General features: G+C 43.7%; 1 protein-coding gene and 1 long non-coding RNA gene across 4 annotated transcripts in view; one reads left to right on the top strand and one right to left on the bottom strand.

The window, feature by feature from the left end:
- Positions 1-696: 696 nt before the first annotated feature.
- Positions 697-2,037, bottom strand: LOC144585753 (uncharacterized). Its single transcript, XR_013540289.1, has 2 exons — positions 1,750-2,037; positions 697-1,300 (listed from the first exon to the last, which is right to left on the bottom strand). It is a non-coding gene; the product is annotated as an uncharacterized LOC144585753 (long non-coding RNA).
- Positions 2,038-2,136: 99 nt separating this feature from the next.
- The window catches only part of SOCS5 (suppressor of cytokine signaling 5), a 50,832-nt gene continuing 34,407 nt past the window's right edge, over positions 2,137-18,561 (top strand). Inside the window, exons 1-2 of one of the 3 annotated variants that reach the window (XR_013540285.1) lie at positions 2,137-2,364; positions 10,041-13,900. The gene's annotated coding sequence lies outside the window, so the exon portion shown is untranslated. Of the gene's footprint in view, positions 2,365-10,040; positions 13,901-18,561 lie in introns of those variants that run through there. The other 2 variants (XM_020796902.3, XM_020796901.3) reach the window with 2 other exon arrangements.

Genomic DNA, 18,561 nt, shown 5'->3' with positions numbered 1-18,561 from the left:
GCCATGTGATCACAAAAAATGTCTGGGGACAAATGTTGGCTCTTTGGCTTGGAGACGGGGATGAGCACCTCACACTAGAATTGGACAAAACGGGACTAAATGTCAAGGGAAACCTTTACCTTTACCTAAGTTATTAAAACAGCTAAATAAAAATGTGCCATCAGCCTCTGTGTATTCATAAGAGTATCATGTGGCCAAAAGCCATATAACTGACAAAAACCAAGTCAAGACATCACTGCTTTATCTTGATTAACTAAACCAGGAGTCTCCAAACTTTTGACTGTGAGGGACACAGTGGATATTTCCAACATTTTTGAGGGCTAAATGAACAGGAAATTGTGTGCGCGTGGCTACACATACGCACAGACACATACATCCTGCGCATACGGGCTGAAGGGAATAGGATAGATGAAACAGCAAGGCAAGCCGGGTGTGGCCTGCGGGCCATAGTTTGGAGACCCCTGAACTAAATCTATGATCTTACCAATCAATATATTGGTAAGAACATACTGACTCAGAAGAAATACAATAAACTACAGTAGGGTGGTAACAAAATTGGAAGTGGAAGTACTCACTGTGATAACACATACAGCCAGCCCCTCACAATGGTAGTGCAAAATGGAAGCAAGTGGATAAAACTGTATCAACAAACAAATTCCAGCAGTTTTTATTTTCATTGGGAAAGGTGTTTTATAAAGTTAATGACTCTTAACTACCTATTCAATATCAAACCATTCTCAAATTCAATTCAGCACACATCTGCACGAGCGTGGGGGTGCCCCGCCTTCCCCAGCCTGTCTGCAGGGTGAAAAAGGTTGAGAACCCCTGCTGTATATGGTACACATCAGTACATGTCAAACAAATGGATGTACTGTAGCTCATAATGAATCATGGAGGTTTATTACTGGCTGCTGAAACATTCGCCCCCACCAGCATTGAAAAAGCATCACACCTTGCTGAATGGATGAATGGCACAGAGTGTTTCCTTCCACCACAAGACTCTAGCAGGAGCATCTGGTAGTTACTTACAGACCTCAAAGCAAAGTAGAAAGATCAAAGAATAATCAAGTCAAATAGGGCTACTTGGATACAGGACAAATTTTCTGTAACTGTTTTGAAATTCAGTTAATGCACCATTAGGGGATACTGGCCATATGAATTATTGCTCCATACAGTTTGCGGGACAGTTTTGCTTTTTGTTAACTTGGTTTTTTGTTAACCTGCGGAGTGCACCATGGCTTATATGAAAAGCTTTCTCCCTCCATCCGAACCACCTTCCGCTTCGACGTTGGTTGCCCACCTGAGGGAGTTTTAGAAGAGGCACCTGTGTCAGTCTATGCAGTTGTATCAGGCAAAGTCCAAAGAAACAAAACAAGACAGAAACATGTGGCACCTTAAAAGACTAACGATTATACAGTACTGTATTTTAATGTGAGCTTTCGTGGACAAAGCCACTTCGTCAGATATACGGAGAAAATTCCTGAAGGAATTTCTCTTCATGAACGGATTGCCGAACTGCAGTTACGTGGAAGAAGCGTGCACGAAAGAACCATACTTCTGAGTAACAAGCACTGATTTTTAAAAATCGTTTGTACGAATTATGTCCTTTAGATATGCGTTCTGTCGGGTTCCACGCATGCGTGTTCCATGCTGTTAAAGAAAATGTGTCAGATTCTTCTCTTATTACAAGCACTCGAGAATAAACCCCGGTGGATATAATGGGATGTTTATTAACGAGTCTGGTCGTACCTACGTGACATTTCCCTCAGGCTATTCCAACTTTCGATCCTTAACTGTCGCCGCCTTCCCTTAATTCGCCCCGCCCGTCAGCCATCTTTCTTTTTCTTATGCCATAATGGGCGGTCAATCGAGCGCCTTCTGCTATATTTGCCCGTAGCTAAGATGGCGGGGAATGTGGAGATGAAGGGGGGGTGTGGCTACTCCATCCAGGATCCCGGCTCGACTCTTCGGTTTCTAACGGAGGAAAGCGCCGGAATGGGCGTTGCTTTAGGTAGCTTCTCGGCCTGTTCTCTTCCCCCCCCCCGCCCGCGTCTTTGCTGTAGGAAAACGGCTGGGTGACGGAGAGACGTCCTCCTTCCTATTGGCTGTGGCGCTGTCACTCATTTTTCTTCCGGCCCCCCGCTCCCTTTCCTCCAATGCCTGTTCCTCGTTCTCCCTCGGCCTGAGGCAAGAGCCGTTCCCAGGCCGCGTGAGGAGGGGAGGGGCTTCGCGCCGTTTCTGTCGCGACCGAGGGGAGGGGAAGGGAAGAAGCGAGGCAGAGAGAGAGGAAGAGAATGAAGAGGATGCGCCGGTACGAGGGCCAACTTGGGCAGCCGCTTCCGCTGTTGCCGAACCGGGGCTTAGGTAGGTGAAGGCAGCTGCCTGGGATCTAGCAGCGGAGAGAGCTAAGTGGCCCCAGCTGAGGCGTAAAATCCCGCTCTTTTCTGTTTTCTGAACTAAGAGGTATCCTCATGCGAGATTGGGTGCCAAACTTCGCCAAAATAATAATAATATTTTTTTGGAGTAAAGATCTGGAAACCCCGTGTCACGGCCAGCAGCTGTGTTGACTACAAGTATGAGGTTTTTGAGAGCTCCAGTCCCATCCTTTGATCGTTTTCCTGGCGCACAATAAATGAGGTTTCAATCCAGTTGGCTGGGAGTTAAATCCCATTGAAACGCCCCAAGACTCCTGAAAAGAAATGCAGTGGATTGTATTTTAAGGTTGCAACCCAGTGAAGTGCAATATGGCTGGCTTCTGAGTAAGCACTTTTAAGATTGTGTGGCATCACACAAAAGAAATGGCCTTATATGAAGCAAAATCATGACTTGATCTTTTCTTGCGTGGATGAGTTACTTTTCTGAATTCTAGGTTTAACAAGACATTCTCCTCTAACCTCAATTTCATCATCATCTTTTTCTTTGAACTGCAGAGCTGGAAGGGACCCTATGGAATTTCAAGTCTACCTAAGCCAAGGAGGCACAGTTGGGAATCAAATTCCCAACCTCTGGCTCCACAGCCAGATGGCTAAACCACTGAGCTATCCAGCAGTTCCCCTTCCTTCCATCTTCAATTTGGAAATAAGAATACTGAATGAGAATGGAGAATAAATAAGAATAGGCACAGGAAACGATAGCAGTTCTTTGCATGCGGTTACCGGTGGAGTACCTGTGTTCAATGTGATTATTCTTATGACTAGACCAGAAAGGCACAAAACTGTACCATAACTGGTTTATTTAAATGGCTATAAAATTATTGAGCAGGTGATTATCTAGTCTACTTCACTGTGTTGTGACTCGGAATGAGCCTTTCATTCAGGTTTACATGAAATATGCTCTCTTTTTTTCATGTTCTTTCACTGATTACTGAAAGAAAGCTTCTAAAACACTAATGATTTGTATTAACAAAAGGAATACATTAAATTTACATAACTTTTTGTTTAACTTTTCTTTCACTCTTTGTCAAATTTCCCAGGAAATTTTTCATCCAATAGCTGCTTCTGCCAGCAGCCATACAGAACATCTAGGGAGAAGAGGAATAATAATTCTGAATCTGTAAACGGATTTGAATTAATTGGAACCCAGTGAACAGTGCTGTTTCTTTTCTTGAGTCTTTGCTTGGTCAGCAATTATCAATCAGTGTTAAGGAGGAAAATTGGAAAGAGTTCTGGAGAACTGAAAATTAGCAAACATAATTATCAATCAGTAAAGGCCAGAGTTGAGAAGTCCTTGTGGAATTTTCTGCCTCATGTGCCAAAATAATTTGGCTGATTTTGTATTATTGTGTCTCTTGATGGGAGGGTGTGTGCTTTTCTCTCTCGGGCAACGAAATACCTTGAGCTGGCCATGTTTTCACTTCATTCTGCTGTTCAGTTGAGGCCACATTTCTCTCATGTGAGTTTGTGTAAAGTATCGGCCTCTTACAACTAACAATATACGTTGCCGAGCATTAAATCCTAGCTTCTGAAAGTGGAATACCGTATTTTTTGCACCATAAGACGCACTTTTCCCCCACAAAACGGGGGTGGAAAGTCTGTGCATCTTATGGAGCAAAGAAAACAGATGATATTTTCCTGTTTTCTTCTCCTAAAAATTGGTGCGTCTTATGGAAAGGTGCGTCTTATGGAGCGAAAAATACGGTATGTCTTCTGGGAAATATTTTGAAATTCTCTTGTTTGTTTTATGCAGAACCTGAACTGTGACCAATATTCAAACAGGACTGATCTGTTACAGATGTCTGTATGAAAAGCTAAGAGTAAAAAGTGGAAGTGACAAGTCTCTAGAACAATAGGTTTTAACTTAGGATTCCTAGATACAGTGGTGCCTCGCTTAACGGGTGCTCCGTTTGACGACGGAATCGCTAGACGTCGATGTTTTTGCGATCGCAAAAGCAATCGCAAAACGATGTTCCCTATGGGCGAATTTCACTTTGCGATCGCTTTTGCAAAGTGATGATTTTCAGCTAGCTGAGCGGCGGTTTCAAAATGGCCACCGGGTAAACAAAATGGCAGCCCGCTCTTTTCTGGCATGGATTCCTCGCGGCACAGGCAGCGAAAATGGCCGCGCTATGGAGGATCTTCACTGGACGGTGAGTTTCAAGCCCCTAGGAATGCATTAATCGGGTTTTTATGCGTTTCTATGGGCTTTTTAAAATCGCATTACGACATTTTTGTTTTACAGCGATTTCGCTGGAACGAATTAACGTCGTACTGTGAGGCACCACTGTAGTTAAATGATTCTTCATTTTAGTAGCATCAGCATAGACACATCTTTAAAAAGGATAGCCATGTTAGTCCTTGAAAAGAAATCCAAAATATTACATGTCGGTTTTCTGCATTGAATGAATAAGATACCGGTTGAACTTAAATTTCTTTAACTGGCACCATAGTAGATGCCTTTGAGATGCTTATCTATTTTAAGACATTGAGAAGAATAGGATTACAAATCTAGCAATAAAATAATGATTGATGTGTCGAGCAATATTCACCAGCCATATTATGTTGAGGCTGGTGAGCTTCCCTGATGATATTCAGAGGTTGACCACCTCATTCTCCCCTAGGGCTGGAGCTTCCATTAGGTAAATGAGGCAGCTGTCTCAGCCAGAAGATATTTGATGTCATGAAAGAGCAGCAAGCACACTGGTATTTACTCTGTAATTATTGTATTTTTACTACTAGGGTTGAGGAGAGGTGCCTGTGGGATTTTTTGGCTCACATGCCAAAATAACTTGGCTGGTTTTGTATTACTATGTGTCTTGATGAGAGGAGGTGGCCTTGTTCACACCTCATTCTGCTGTGTAGTCCAGGTCATATTTGGGTGGTGTGAGTTTGTGTAACGTATCCTGCAACTAGCTGAATAAATGTCATCTGGAATCTTTTTTTCTTGTTCTTTTCTTTGGGAGGCATTGGGGGTATGGAATAATCTTGAGAAAAGAAGAAACAGGACACTGGCATAAACGTTTTCTTAGATTTTACACAGATCCATCTACAGTATGGCATCTCAAAGGCATCTTGTATTACTGGAGGCAGACGATGAAAATGGCTTCCCTGTGTTCAAAAACATTAAACACTGGTGGCCAGCAGAGCTTGCTAAGACAATTCATTACCTGACATTAAGGACAAGATGGCACTCGTTCTCCCATTCCACCTGGACTGGCTGCCATGTAGCACATAAAAGTTTCTCCTTCCGCATATGAGAACGTTAGGGATGTAAAGAATCAAGAGGAGCAACTAGAGAATTGCTGCCTCTCGTCATCTGTTGCATGAAAACATTGGCCCCTCTGCCTAATAGTAGGCAGGTCTTAGTTGTCAACCTTCTTGGTTAATTTGCACAATTAAAATGTAAAGTATAAAAAGTTTTCATCCTGCTGCACACTGCAATAAACCCAGCCTGGTTTTAGAGGGAGGTTTTGGGGGTAGTTTAGATAGGTAAAGGTAAAGGTTCCCCTTGATATTTTTAGTCCAGTCGTGTCCGACTCTAGGGGGCGGTGCTCATCCAGTTTTTCAAGCCATAGAGCCAGCGCTTGTCCAAAGACAGTTTCTGTTGTCACGTGGCCAGCATGACTAGTGAGTGCCGTTTTACCTTCCCAGCAAGGTGGTACCTATTTATCTACTCGCATTTACATGCTTTCGAACTGTTAGGTTGGCAAGGAGCTGGGACAAAGCGACGAGAGCTCACTCCATCGCGTGGATTCGATCTTACGACTGCTGGTCTTCTGACCCTGCAGCACAGGCTTCTGCATTTTAGCCATCATCATATATTCAGCAAATATAAGGCTACCAGTGACTACTTGTCACAATACAGTGGTGCCTCGCACAACGGGCGCCTCGTAGAGCGATGAATCCGCTCTACAAGGCCGGTTTTGCGATCGCAAATGCGATCGCAAAACGTTGCCCGCATAGGGCAAAAATCGCAGAGCGAAGGGCGGTAAGCAGTTTGCCAGATCAGCTGGTCGGCGGGTCCAAAATGGCCGCGCACAGCATTTTCGCGCCCTTGGTAAACAAGGGGAGGGCGTGAAAACGCTGTGTGCGGCCATTTCGGCTGTTCCGGCGGCCATTTTGGACCAGCGGGAATCAAATCATTCTGTTAATGTTCATATGGAGAGAGGCAGTTCTGTCAGCAGCACCAAATATATAGGAGACCATAACAATTTTTAGTGAAGTTTTGTTGCTGTACACTCTGGTCTCCTGATGGCAAGATAAAGGAAATGATTCTAGAACTCTGGTTCCATTTTCTGACAAGTTACCTGAAGCTGATATTCTAACACTAATTATGATGTCATACTATGCTTTGCTTGTAAATTTGGTTTTCCAGATAGTGCATACTATTACAGCACATTTATGTGCACAATTTGCAATCACTATTGTATACACACCTCAGAAAAAAATCTCTTGTCAATGTCCATGTCAGAAACACCTTGCTTCTTCCTTCTAAGTACATGCTCTTTGCACCTGATTCGGATGAAGGAATTGTGTTTTGGTTGTTATGGGTTTTTCGGGCTCTTTGGCCATGTTCTGAAGGTTGTTCTTCCTAACGGTTTGCCAGTCTCTGTGGCCAGCATCTTCGGAGGACAGGAGTAGCAGAGCACAGAATGCTACTCCTGTCCTCTGACAGAGCATCCAGAGCACAGAGTTCTGACTCTTGTCCTCGGAAGATGCTGGCCACAGAGACTGGCGAAACGTTAGGAAGAACAACCTTCAGAACACGGCCAAAGAGCCTGAAAAACCCACAACAACCATTAGATCCCGGCCATGAAAGCATTCGCGAATGAATTGTGTTTTTGTTTTGTAAACAACACACTACAGAAATAGCTTCACAAATCTGGTGTCTTCCAATATACAGAATCTGCATAAATTGTTATGTCCTTTGTTGGTACCTTTTTTCCTGATAAAGACCTTTTGCTTTTAATAATACAGCCACATGAAATGGAGAATAGGGCTCTTGCCCCTTTCATAGTTGTGTCAGAAAAAATTCAGCAGGAGCCACTTGTCATGGACATTTCTTCTTCGACACAACTGTTACTAGCACAAGAGAAACCCTAGCCCTTAAGCAGGTGCATAACAAACTCAACTAATACAGTGTCCTCCATCCTAGTATCTATAAACCTTCAAATGCTTTGCTCATGAATGCTGGCTGCCATGATGCTCTTAGTGGCAAATAACATTGTGGGGGGGGGGAGACTGGCAAACATGGCCAGTGCTGCTCACTCATAATTCCAAAATGAGCTTGACCTAAATTTTTCACTTCATTTTGGATTGTGGGGTTTACTTTGATCCCTTATTTATTTAAAATATTTTTACGCTGCCTTTTTCCTCAAAAGGTAGCTTGACCTTTAGGCTTTGGCAGTCATTGAACTCAGGCCCTTTCCTTTTCCATCTGACACTCATGCTGGAATACCTTGTGCCTGTTGGACTATACTGCTCAATATATTTTTCCTCATTTCAGTTGATTTCAGTATCAAAATGTCTTACCCATCAAATAAAATTATGGTTAATTGTTAATTTGTGAGGTATTTTAAAAGCAACAATAACCCATATATAATTACTGTACAATGTTTATAATTTTTTTTTAAATAATTTTTTCCTGCTTTACTCAGAAAGTAAAGATTCTAAACTAAATATCAACAGAAAAAGTCGTGTGGCACTTTAAAATTTATCAAATTTATTGAAATGAACTAGCAAATTTAGTCCGTTTTTATTTTGCTTGTTCATTTTGGAAAAAGACAATTCAAAAATAAGCATGAATAAGATTATAGCCTTGTATCTTAATTGTGTGCATTTAAAAAAAATCCATATGTCATTATAAGAAAGTATCTTGTGGCAGATTAAGGATTAATTCGTTTCAGAGTAAGCTAAATTTTTAGGCTTTAATGTGTCATGTGACCTTTTGTTCCTTTTCTTTTGCAAACTAAGACAGCCTCCTGTTTCTCTAATGCAGTTGGTTTTTCAAGAGTTTGTTAGGTGCCATCAAGTCTTTTCCAACTGATGGTGATTAGTTAGGCATCCTTCAGTCTTGAGAGACTATGGTAATTTGCTCTCTATGGAGGACTTGGAACAGCATCTGGTGTGGCTGAGAAGGCCAATTTGAGAGTGACCATCCCTTCCACACTGAAGACCAATACAATCTGTCCCCTGTCCAGCTCCCTGATTTTGCTGCTTCCGGGACTGCCTCTTTGACTTGGCCTGCTGGACAAGAGTTTCTTCAAATTGGGAGAGGTCGTGATGCACCACCTGCCTCCAGGCTGAACGTTCAGATGTCAAGGTTTCCCATCTGTTGAGGTTGTTTCCTAAGGTCTTCAGATCCCGCTTGCAGATATCCTTGTATTGCAGTTGTGGTCTCCCTCTGGGGCGATTTCCCTGCACTAATTCTCCATATAGGAGATCTTTTGGAATCTGACCATCAGCCATTCTCACAACATGTCCAAGCCAACGTAGATGTTGCTGTTTCAGTAATGTATATATGCTAAAAATTCCAGCTCGTTCTAGGACTACTCTATTTGGAACTTTGTCATACCAGGTGATGCCAAAAATGCATTGGAGGCAACGCATATGGAACATGTTCAGCTTCCTCTCCTGCCGTGCACAAAGGGTCCAGGACTCACTGCAGTATAGGAGTGTGCTCTATGTGATTAGAAATGGGCATGAACCTCAGTTCGAAGGTTCGTGCTGGATCATCGATGCAGCACAACAGGTACTGCATGTTCCCTCCCTCCTCCTCTTCAGGCATTTGACCAGTCCCATCAGGAGCACGTGCTTCCCTCCTCCGCCTCTTCTGGCAGTCACCCACTCGACGTTGCAGGAATCCCTACCCCACCTCCTTATCTGAGTGAGCAGCTGCCGGAGGAGGGAAGTACGTATTTCTGCCAGGAGTGATCAAATGCCTGAAGAGGAGGAGACGAAGAGCTTGCACTGGCTGGTCAGTGCGGAAGTCAGCTAGGCTGGGGCTAGGGGAAGGGAATGTATGGCACCTGTGGTGCCGTGCTGACAAACCAGCACAAACCTCCAAACCGAAGTCTGTGCTCATCTCTTAATAGCGATCCTATTAATTTATGGCCTCTAGAGATCTTCCTCAAAAATAAAGAGTGATACTCCCTGTATTGAGTCAAAACATCTCATATTAGATCTTTTTTCCCTTCTGCCTTCCACTTTTCTTAGCATTATTGCCCTTTCCATTGTGTCTTGTATTCTGATGTATTCTATTCCTGTGTCCAAAGAAGGTGAGTCATTTTAGCATCTAGAGTTTAGGCTTGATTTCTTACAACACATATATTTGTTTTTCTGGTGGTCCATGGAATCCATAAAATACTTGTCTAACATGATATTTCAGTTTTTCCACTTACCATTCCTTCACAATGCTCTTCCAAGTCTTAGTTTTCTTTCTGAACCAAAGTGTAGAAAACCATTTAGAAGTGTTGTAATGTAATTCAGAAAGAAATGTAATTCCTACTAGGAATTCAGATTTATTCAGTTACAATCAACCATATGCATGCATATGAACCGATTTTCTTATGTTTTACACATGGAAAGTTCAACTTTATTCAACAGGGACGCTGTTGAACACATTGGCAGAGGGAAAGGGGTGTGGCAAAATATTGTAGCATGTTGAAGACCACAATATCCTGGATGATTATGTATCTGGCAGAGCCGGAGATTGGGAGACTGATTGCCCAGTGCGCCTCGAGAGAGAAAAGCCAGCCTGTGTGGACAAAAGGCAAGTTGCACAATACCAGGATTTCCCCAGAAGAAGGGAATAGTGAACCACTTCTGAGTATTCTCTACCTGGAAAACCCTGAAAAGAATCACCATGAGTCAGAATTGACTTGATGGCAACATTTATTTATTTAATGACTAAACAGTTTTTATGATAGTCTGAAGTTTTGTGGCTCAAAATCTACTAACTCAATAACAGGAGTAGGGGATACTATTTGCACTCCTGTTTTTAAGAAGGTGAATTTTAATTCACTGGAATAAAGCTGTTCATCTTTAAATTGCTACTGCATTATTTGTTTGGAGATTTTTTTTTTTTTTGCCAACATGCCAAAGCAACAGGGCTACATACTTGGAAACCCTGGACCATGTAGCCTACTTTTTTTGGCGTAACCTAGAAAAACCTTGCTGTTATTTTCAGATGATAACCACACGACTTCGTAAAAGCTGAAATACAAGGCGACTTAGGCAAGATGCTTTATTAGAACCACTGTAGGTAAAAACAAACTAAAAAACAAAGACAAAAATGTGGTAGTAACTTAAAGCAGAGGTCCCCAACCCCCAGTCCATGGCCCAGCGCCAGTCCATGCCCTGAGATGAACCGGGCCACGGAGACGGACCTCCCACGCCCCCCCCACACGCACACTCACCCCTGCACACCTGATTTGCCCATGCGTTCCAGTGTGCCTGTGCAAGGGCCGCTGTTTGTGCATGAGCATGTGGGGGGGGGTGCCCTGCCTTCCTACGGGGTGAAAAAGGCTGGGGATCCCTGCAAAGACTTACGTTTAAATGTGAGCTTTTGTGGGCAAGCTCACTTCATCAGCCATAGAACCAGATCAACTGCTTTAAATATACAATGGCATGGGCTAATTATCAAATTCTGTAAAACTGCATTTTTTAAGAAGGAGCTTCTTTCCAAATGTGAGTGTTCTCAAGGTGGCTCTTCTTGCTCTCGAAATAAATTAGCAGACTTTTGAGGTTTGGAAATTGGAGTAATGTTTATTGCATTATTTAATAGAAAACCAGTGTCAGCAAAAGCATTCCAAGTTGTGTCACCTCCTAATAACAGGTCAGAGAGGGGTTTCCAAATTTCTTCTTTAAAAGGGTTTCCCCCAACAGTGACCCAAGGACCCGGCCAGTCACGCAGGGGATCAGAGTTCAGTAGTAGTCCGGGTTCTCCCTTCAATAGGGGTACTGTGTCCTCGTCCTGTACGTCCACCCAGGCGATGTCCCTGGAGGGTGTAACCAGGGTGTAAAGGTCAGCCACGGTCAGACGGGTACCCCCTCATCTGGGTCTCCATCACCATCCATTCAATTTTTTCCCTCTTTTCTCTCTCTACATGCTCCTTTTCCTCCCTCACATTTCCTCCTCCACTCTTTAGCCTCCGTCTCACCCCAATAAGACCGTCTCTGGGTCAGTTCTCTTCGCCTTCTATAGTCTGCCTCCTCTTCTGGTATTCGGAGCCTTTCCCACTTTCCAGTCCATGGGTCTTGCATCCAAACCCATTCCCAACCTGGAGGCAGTTCCCCCCCCCCTTTTATATCAGCAAACCCCACCTCCACCTCTGTCCGGGATTTTCATTTCTTTCCTGCCAAGGTATTCCCACTTTCCTCAACCATCAACGTTTGCATTTCTTCCACCACTGGTATGGGGTCTCTCTCTGTAGCTGCTGTCTTTTGAAGACAGGCCATCGGTGAAGTTTGTTCCCCTTGTCTCTACAGAGACAGCACTCTGACAAGAATAGGTAACCTAACCACAAATAACCTAAGTCTATTTTTCACACAAGCATATAAGTGACCCACTGACGGACCTAAAAAAATTCAAAAATTACCATCGCAGAAGAAAGAGAAAGGTGGAGGTCGCCTTTGTCATGATAGAGAAAGCTGGCAGTTACAATTTTTTTCCCTATCATGACAATTGTGTTGCTGTGACATCTAAGCTAAGCCGCAACTACATCAAAAGATACTGGCCACATAAACTCTCAGCGCTTACAATTTGTGGGAGATGGTTTAACTTGTTCAGATGCAATGCACCATGGGCTATATGCAAAGCAGATTTCCCCCATCTGAACCAGTGTCCTCTTTGAAGGAGTTCGTTATCCCACCCCCACATCTGGAGCAGCCAGAGAAATGCAAATTTGCTCGTTATCAAGTCGTATTAGTGGGTTCTAGTTTCTCAGTTCTGTGCGAGTTAACTGGCCACACAGGGAGGCGAAGGGCCTAGGCAGCTGGCCAAGGGAGCTTTTCTGTAGCCCAGCAGGAGGCGCAGGTACAAAAGAACTCCTTTAAATTAGGTGTCAAACCAGGAAAGTGCCGATTTCCTCGCCTGGTTTCCTCCCCACTTCGCTTTGTGTCTAGGTGGTTGGGGAGAGAGGTAAATATTGGGAGAAGCTGGCTGTCCACCTCTGGAGAAGACCTATTTGATAGGGCAGTTAAACCCATTGCAGTCAAGGGCTCTTACTGGGAGTAAGAGAGACTGTAACGAGTTTAACTTTTTAGTAGTTCTCTCCGTTCTGGATCAATTCTGAAACGGAGCCATCGGGTGAAGAAGCAATCACGGTGCCTGATCCGGTGCGAATGGGTGTGATGTTAAAAAGTGGCAGCCTGAGGAAGCAGAGGCAACAGCGACAGATTGGGGGCAAAGAACTCCCAGCTGACTCGCCTTTTCTTTTATGTCAATTAAAAATAAAGCGAGTCAGACTTTTCCAGTCCAGGAGCATTTTTCTCATTTTTTACTAATGTGGTCGCAGCTGGCACCAAAGGGCCATACTTCGGCATTAATTCGGGTGTGAAAGCCAGATAACCCCCGATTTTTCTACTCGTTCGCGTGAATCGTGTTCTCTGGTTTTGACACGTTGGGACGCTCCGATTCCAACTCGTGCGCGTTCCAGTGCTGCGTTTCAAGAAAGTGTGGCTCACAATCTGCTTCTCTTGGATGCACTCGGGAATAAAGCACCGCTGGATACAGGAGTAGAGTTTGTCGTTAGGACTCCGTTCCGGAGTCTGCGTGACATTAACCCCACGTCCTCAAACTGTCAAGAGCCTTTGCAACTCGCCCGGCCCCATCCGCTAGCCATATTTCTTTCCCTCTTCCAAAATGGTAGCTTCGGCAACTCCTGCTATTTGCCCGCACCCAAGATGGCGTCATAATAGGCGGGGAATGTGGAGGGGAAGGGGGCGTGTCTACTCTTTCCAGGACCCCGGCTCGGCTCTTCGGTTTCTAACGGAGGAAAGCCCAGGAGTGGGCGTTGCTCTAGGCAGCTTCTCGTCCTGTGCTCACCTCCCGTTCGCGTCTTTTGCCTAGGCGAATGGCTGGGTGACGGAGAGATACGTCCTCCTTCCTATTGGCTGTGGCGCTGTCACTCCTTTTCTCTCCCTCCGCCCCCCCCCCGCTCTCCCTCCTCCAGTGCCTGTTCCTCGTCCTCTCTCGGCCTGAGGGAAGAGCCGTTCCCAGGCCGCGTGAGGAGGGGGCTTCGCGCCGCCTCTGTCGCGACCGAGGGGAAGGGAAGCGGTGGGAGTTCCTGGCCGGGCTCGGAGGCGGAGTGAGGCGATGCTGGGGGGACTCGGGAGGCAGCGGCCAGCGCGGCGCTGAGAGAGAGAGAGAGAGAGAGAAGAGGGAAAGCGGAGCGATGCACCGGCCCTGCAGCACAACGGCCAGGTTGAACGGCCGTCTCCGACGTTGCCCAACCGGGGCTTAGGTAGGTAAGGGCGGCCGCCTGGGACCCAGCTGCGGAGAGAAGGGAGGGCGGGCAGGCAGGCAGGCTGGCTGCGCGCTCGCTTCCCTTCCCGGCCGTTCCGTTCTCTCTCTTGCTCGAAAAAGGCCTGATTTCTGAGGGGCCAGCGGGCGACATTCCTTGGCAGCAGCTTTCCACCCCCGCAGTGAGGTTTAAGGGAAGTGGGGCGGGAGTCTCTCTCTCTCTCTCTCTCTCTCTCTCTCTCTCACTCACACACACACACACACACACACACACACACACACACACACACACACACACACACACACACACACACACACACGGCGCTTTCTGTTACACTCTCTCTCTCTCTCACTCACACACACACACACACACACACACACACACACACACACAGAGAGACAGAGACAGAGGCGCTTTCTCTTCCTTCCTTCTCCCACCAAGCCGGATGGGGTCCTTGCAGGGCCGTCAGTACTGTACTGTGGACTTTGCCGAGAAAGATTTCCCTCAATATCCAGCCTTGTGGCGTCCTTCCTTCCCCCCCCCCTCTCCACTTAGATGACGTTGCCCGCCCTTGCAATAGAAAAGGCTGGGTCCCTTCTCAAAAGTATTGTTTCGACTTAGTGACTGTGGGATTCTCAAAAGCCATGCAGAGGCTTTGCAGCTCAAGAGGTGGCAAATGCGAACTCGGGCTCTAGTCAACGCTGTAACCTTGATTTTGGGGGGGGGGGGGTGACGGGGGGGGGGAGGACGTTAGCCTTTCGAGGATCCTCTGCTCCTTAACTCACGTTGGAAGGTAAAACCATGAGCAGGTGTTGGAGCTCCAGATTTGGCTGACTGCAAGGTCCTGAGCTGGACTGGGTGGATGTCGAGTTCATCCTGATGGCATATTGTCAGTGGTGGTGGGAAACGTCAGGCAGCCCATATTAAAATGTCCTTTCAGCAGTTTTGCTGTCTTCAGAGGCACTTTTCTGTCATAATGAGTCAGGATGGCATTGTATATGGCCCTGAAGATTTGGTTCTTCTTTCTTCGAGTGAATGCCACAGAGAGGAGAAGAATGAAACAAGATTCATCTATAAGACTGAGGCTTGAAATTGATTCTTTTCTTAGGGATATTTATAGCCTTCTGTAGTTACCTGGCTTTCAAATTCAGTACTGACAAATGAGCTGTAATGGCGTGTTTCAGAATTGGTCACATGCATTTTACCTTGAGGTTTATGGTTGTTCCAGGTTTGTGGCCCACTTTGTCATCAGCCACTAATTCATTCAAAGCAGTCTCCCTTTTTTGTTTAAAATGACAGCAAGCTTTACTGACTTGTCCATATCTCAAGTTAGAGTGTTGTCACATTGAGTCAAATATATGGCTAAAATATATATGTAAGAAATGATTGTAGTAAGTCGATACTGTGAAAGATTGATGTAACTGGCTTCCCTGAGTGACGGCATCTCCCTACACTCTCATGCCTTTCTGTCATAGTCCTGCTACCTGAGATAATTTAATTAGTGAAATACAGCCTTTGACATATTCTTGCTGTTGTGGCTCAGTGTTTATCTAGACTGATGTTGTGTTCAGATTTTCATACCACCGAACCATAAACAGAGGGGAATTTGGGATGCGGTGAATATTGTGCCTGGAAACCTAATGTGTAAATCACATGGATTAACCATCCATTAAAGTGGATAGCTGTAGTCATTTGTGGTGGCATGGGTCATTGTTTCACATAACTACTTGTGCTTTGTATGTTTCATCATCCTACATTACTGTTTGTACTCAGTTTGTCATGTTGGAAGTAGCACTTATTGAATAGGTCACTTCCCTTTAGTCACATTTCCTAATCTGTAAATTGGGCAAATAGACTTTGCTTCATAGGATAGTTTGTGGAAATGATAAAAGAATACAACATCTTTCTCTATACAAAATGCTATAGAAACACTTAATGCAAGTTTTATACCTTTTTAAAGCTAGAAATATTATATGTTTTTATAATGAATTAATATGCAGTATGGTTCTTCTTCGTGATCTCTGTGAATGTTCACTAATGGATTAATCTGTTCTTTCGCATAGATCTCTGGAATATTCTAGAGCGCAAACACGCATTCACCAGAACCAAACACATGTGGTCCACCAGTCCTGGCGATTGGCTCAGTTCCTTTTTGACACCGCTGAGGTCTCATCTCTTGATGAGCTCTCTGTTCGTGCTTCTTGGTTCTTTTCTGTAGAGAAATAAACAACAAAATAAATTGATTCTATAGAAGAATAGACTTTAATATGTCAGATTTGTAAGAGACTTGATCCCATTTTTATTTGTAGAGACTTGATCCCATTTTTTCCTACCTCCCCCACCTCTTTCCCGCCCTTTATGGCCCCCGCAGGACCGTTTAAGAGGTGCATTTCTTGCCCTAACAAACTGCCTCTCATGAATTAATATTCAGTATGGTTACTGTAACTGGCTGGATAGCCTAATCAAGCAGAAGTGTTTTTCTTGTTCCATTTTATTCTGGTAACACATGTAATACTGACTTTGTATTTAGATCCCTTATATACAAAATGGCTTCCTTTTGATAACCAGGAAATATGACATTTCTAGGGTAAAAATATCTAGGAAGTCTTTTAAGCCTTAGGATAACATGCGCGGCAGATGAAGAACATGGTATTTGCTTGCCTTGCAAATTGGCACGCAAAAAAAATGTTTGCTTAGGGTCACCTGCAGAATAGTGAAGTAGAGTGATGTGGAAGTGCCCATTTGTGTAAACACGTCCATCCCTTTAATCACTAAAACCTGAGCCAAGAAACTTGCTGTAAAATTTCAGAGATTAGAAGCTTAGGCTATTTGCAGGCAACTCATATAAGTAAATGTTCTTTAGGCTATAGAAGGCTAATATCTGCAAAATTTGATATGCACTGTGTGCCTCAGTAAATTCAGGTCATTGCCTATTCTCGATTTAACAGCCTCTGCAGAAAATAATTTTTGCACTGTGGATTGCTAATGTGTTGTCATAGTGAAATCTGGTTTATCTTTATGAATATCTTTCAGTCTGTGGCACTTTAACATTGGCATAGTTTTTCAGTAAATCTGCCAAAGGAAAACAGAACAGTGCATTTTTTGACTTAACTAGGTTGCTGTGAGCCTTATCAATACTTACAAGTGTAAAAATTGCATTCTTTCTCTTTATTCTCACTGTGGATAGTGCTGGTGAAGTTCTAGAATCATTATGGAAAGGTTGATGGGACCATGAACTAAAAATTGTTGTTTTAGAATACTGGAACAAATGGTGTGTAGAGGATTTTTGGCTCTAGACACAATTAGAAAGGCATTTCCTAGAAAATTAGCCAGAAATTCTGAGGAAGAAATACATTGAGTGGTTTACCTGTGTTACACTTAATCTGAATATACTGAGGTCAGACAGTCTTATTATTGCCTATTGTGATCATAGGAAAAGTCATCAGGTCAAGTGCTAACATGGGTATTTTAATAGTTTTTGGTAGGAACCAAGCTGTGCTACTATTAATTCATTTTTACCAATTTCAGTTGTGTGATCAGAATGCTTGATCCAGCATGGCTCTTCTTATGCTTAGGCTTATGCTTTCTAAAATTGCTTCCCATGACCCCTATACTTTGAACTGAACAGTAGTAGTTCTTAATTTTTTTGTTACTAACTTGTAACCTAACACTGTGCAGAAGAGAAGTCACATAAGCTCTCCCTTCTACTCCAGCAAGATCCCCATTGCATGACTAGTTATGGGACTGATCTCACAATCCTTGTGAGAAGAGGCATTTGGTCGGGTTTGTTGTGAGGGTTGAGCACCAAAAAGTTATGTGGTTTTCCTTCTTGTTTCATGTGTGTGTTTGTGTGTGCATGCGTGTATGTAATTGCCATTAAGTGAGAACCATCTTAAAGTAACCCTAACAGTGCTTTAAAAAAAAAAGAGAGATACTTAAAAAATGTCCATGGCCAAGCAGGGATTTGAACCCAGGTCTCCTGAATCCTAGTCATCATTCTGTCTATTACTTTACAGTGGATATGTGTGCCATGTTTAGGCAGCAGTATACTAGCCTTTGTCTGTAATTTATTTATTTATTTTATTTATATCCCGCCTATCTGGTCGGTTCAGGACCACTCTGTATATTCAAAACTCCATCTTGCCATAACTTTGAACTGTTCATATTTTAAATATTTGATTGATTGGGAAGCAGTTTTGAGTGCGTTGCTTCATGGCTAAGAAGGAATTTGAACCTCAACTGGACTTTATTATATTAGCCATTGATCTTCAAGTGATACAACAAGAAAGCAATCTTGTGGATTTGTAATTTTTTTGTATCAAGCAAATTATCCCAAAATCAGATCATAAGAATTGTTAGACTGGGAGATGGGGGTGGGAATAGGTTTTAAAGATACAGTAATATGTTACACTAACAAAGTTATTATTTTGGTGGTTTCTGCATCCTTCACAAATGGGATGAATTGCCACATTTTGTAATCTTCAGTTTGTAGAAAGTGTGTATAACAATTAACAGAATAAATGCTGATTTTCTAAACAATTTATTCTTCATGAAGGCTTTCTCGGCCAGGATCTAATGGTTGTTCTGGGTTTTTCGGGCTTTTTGGCCGTGTTCTGAAGATTGTTCTTCCTGACAATGCCGGCCACAGAGACTGGTGAAAC

This window comes from Pogona vitticeps, chromosome 1, assembly GCF_051106095.1.
Source record: "Pogona vitticeps strain Pit_001003342236 chromosome 1, PviZW2.1, whole genome shotgun sequence".
Lineage (NCBI taxonomy): Eukaryota > Metazoa > Chordata > Lepidosauria > Squamata > Agamidae > Pogona > Pogona vitticeps.
This window is presented reverse-complemented; position numbering and strand designations above follow the sequence as displayed.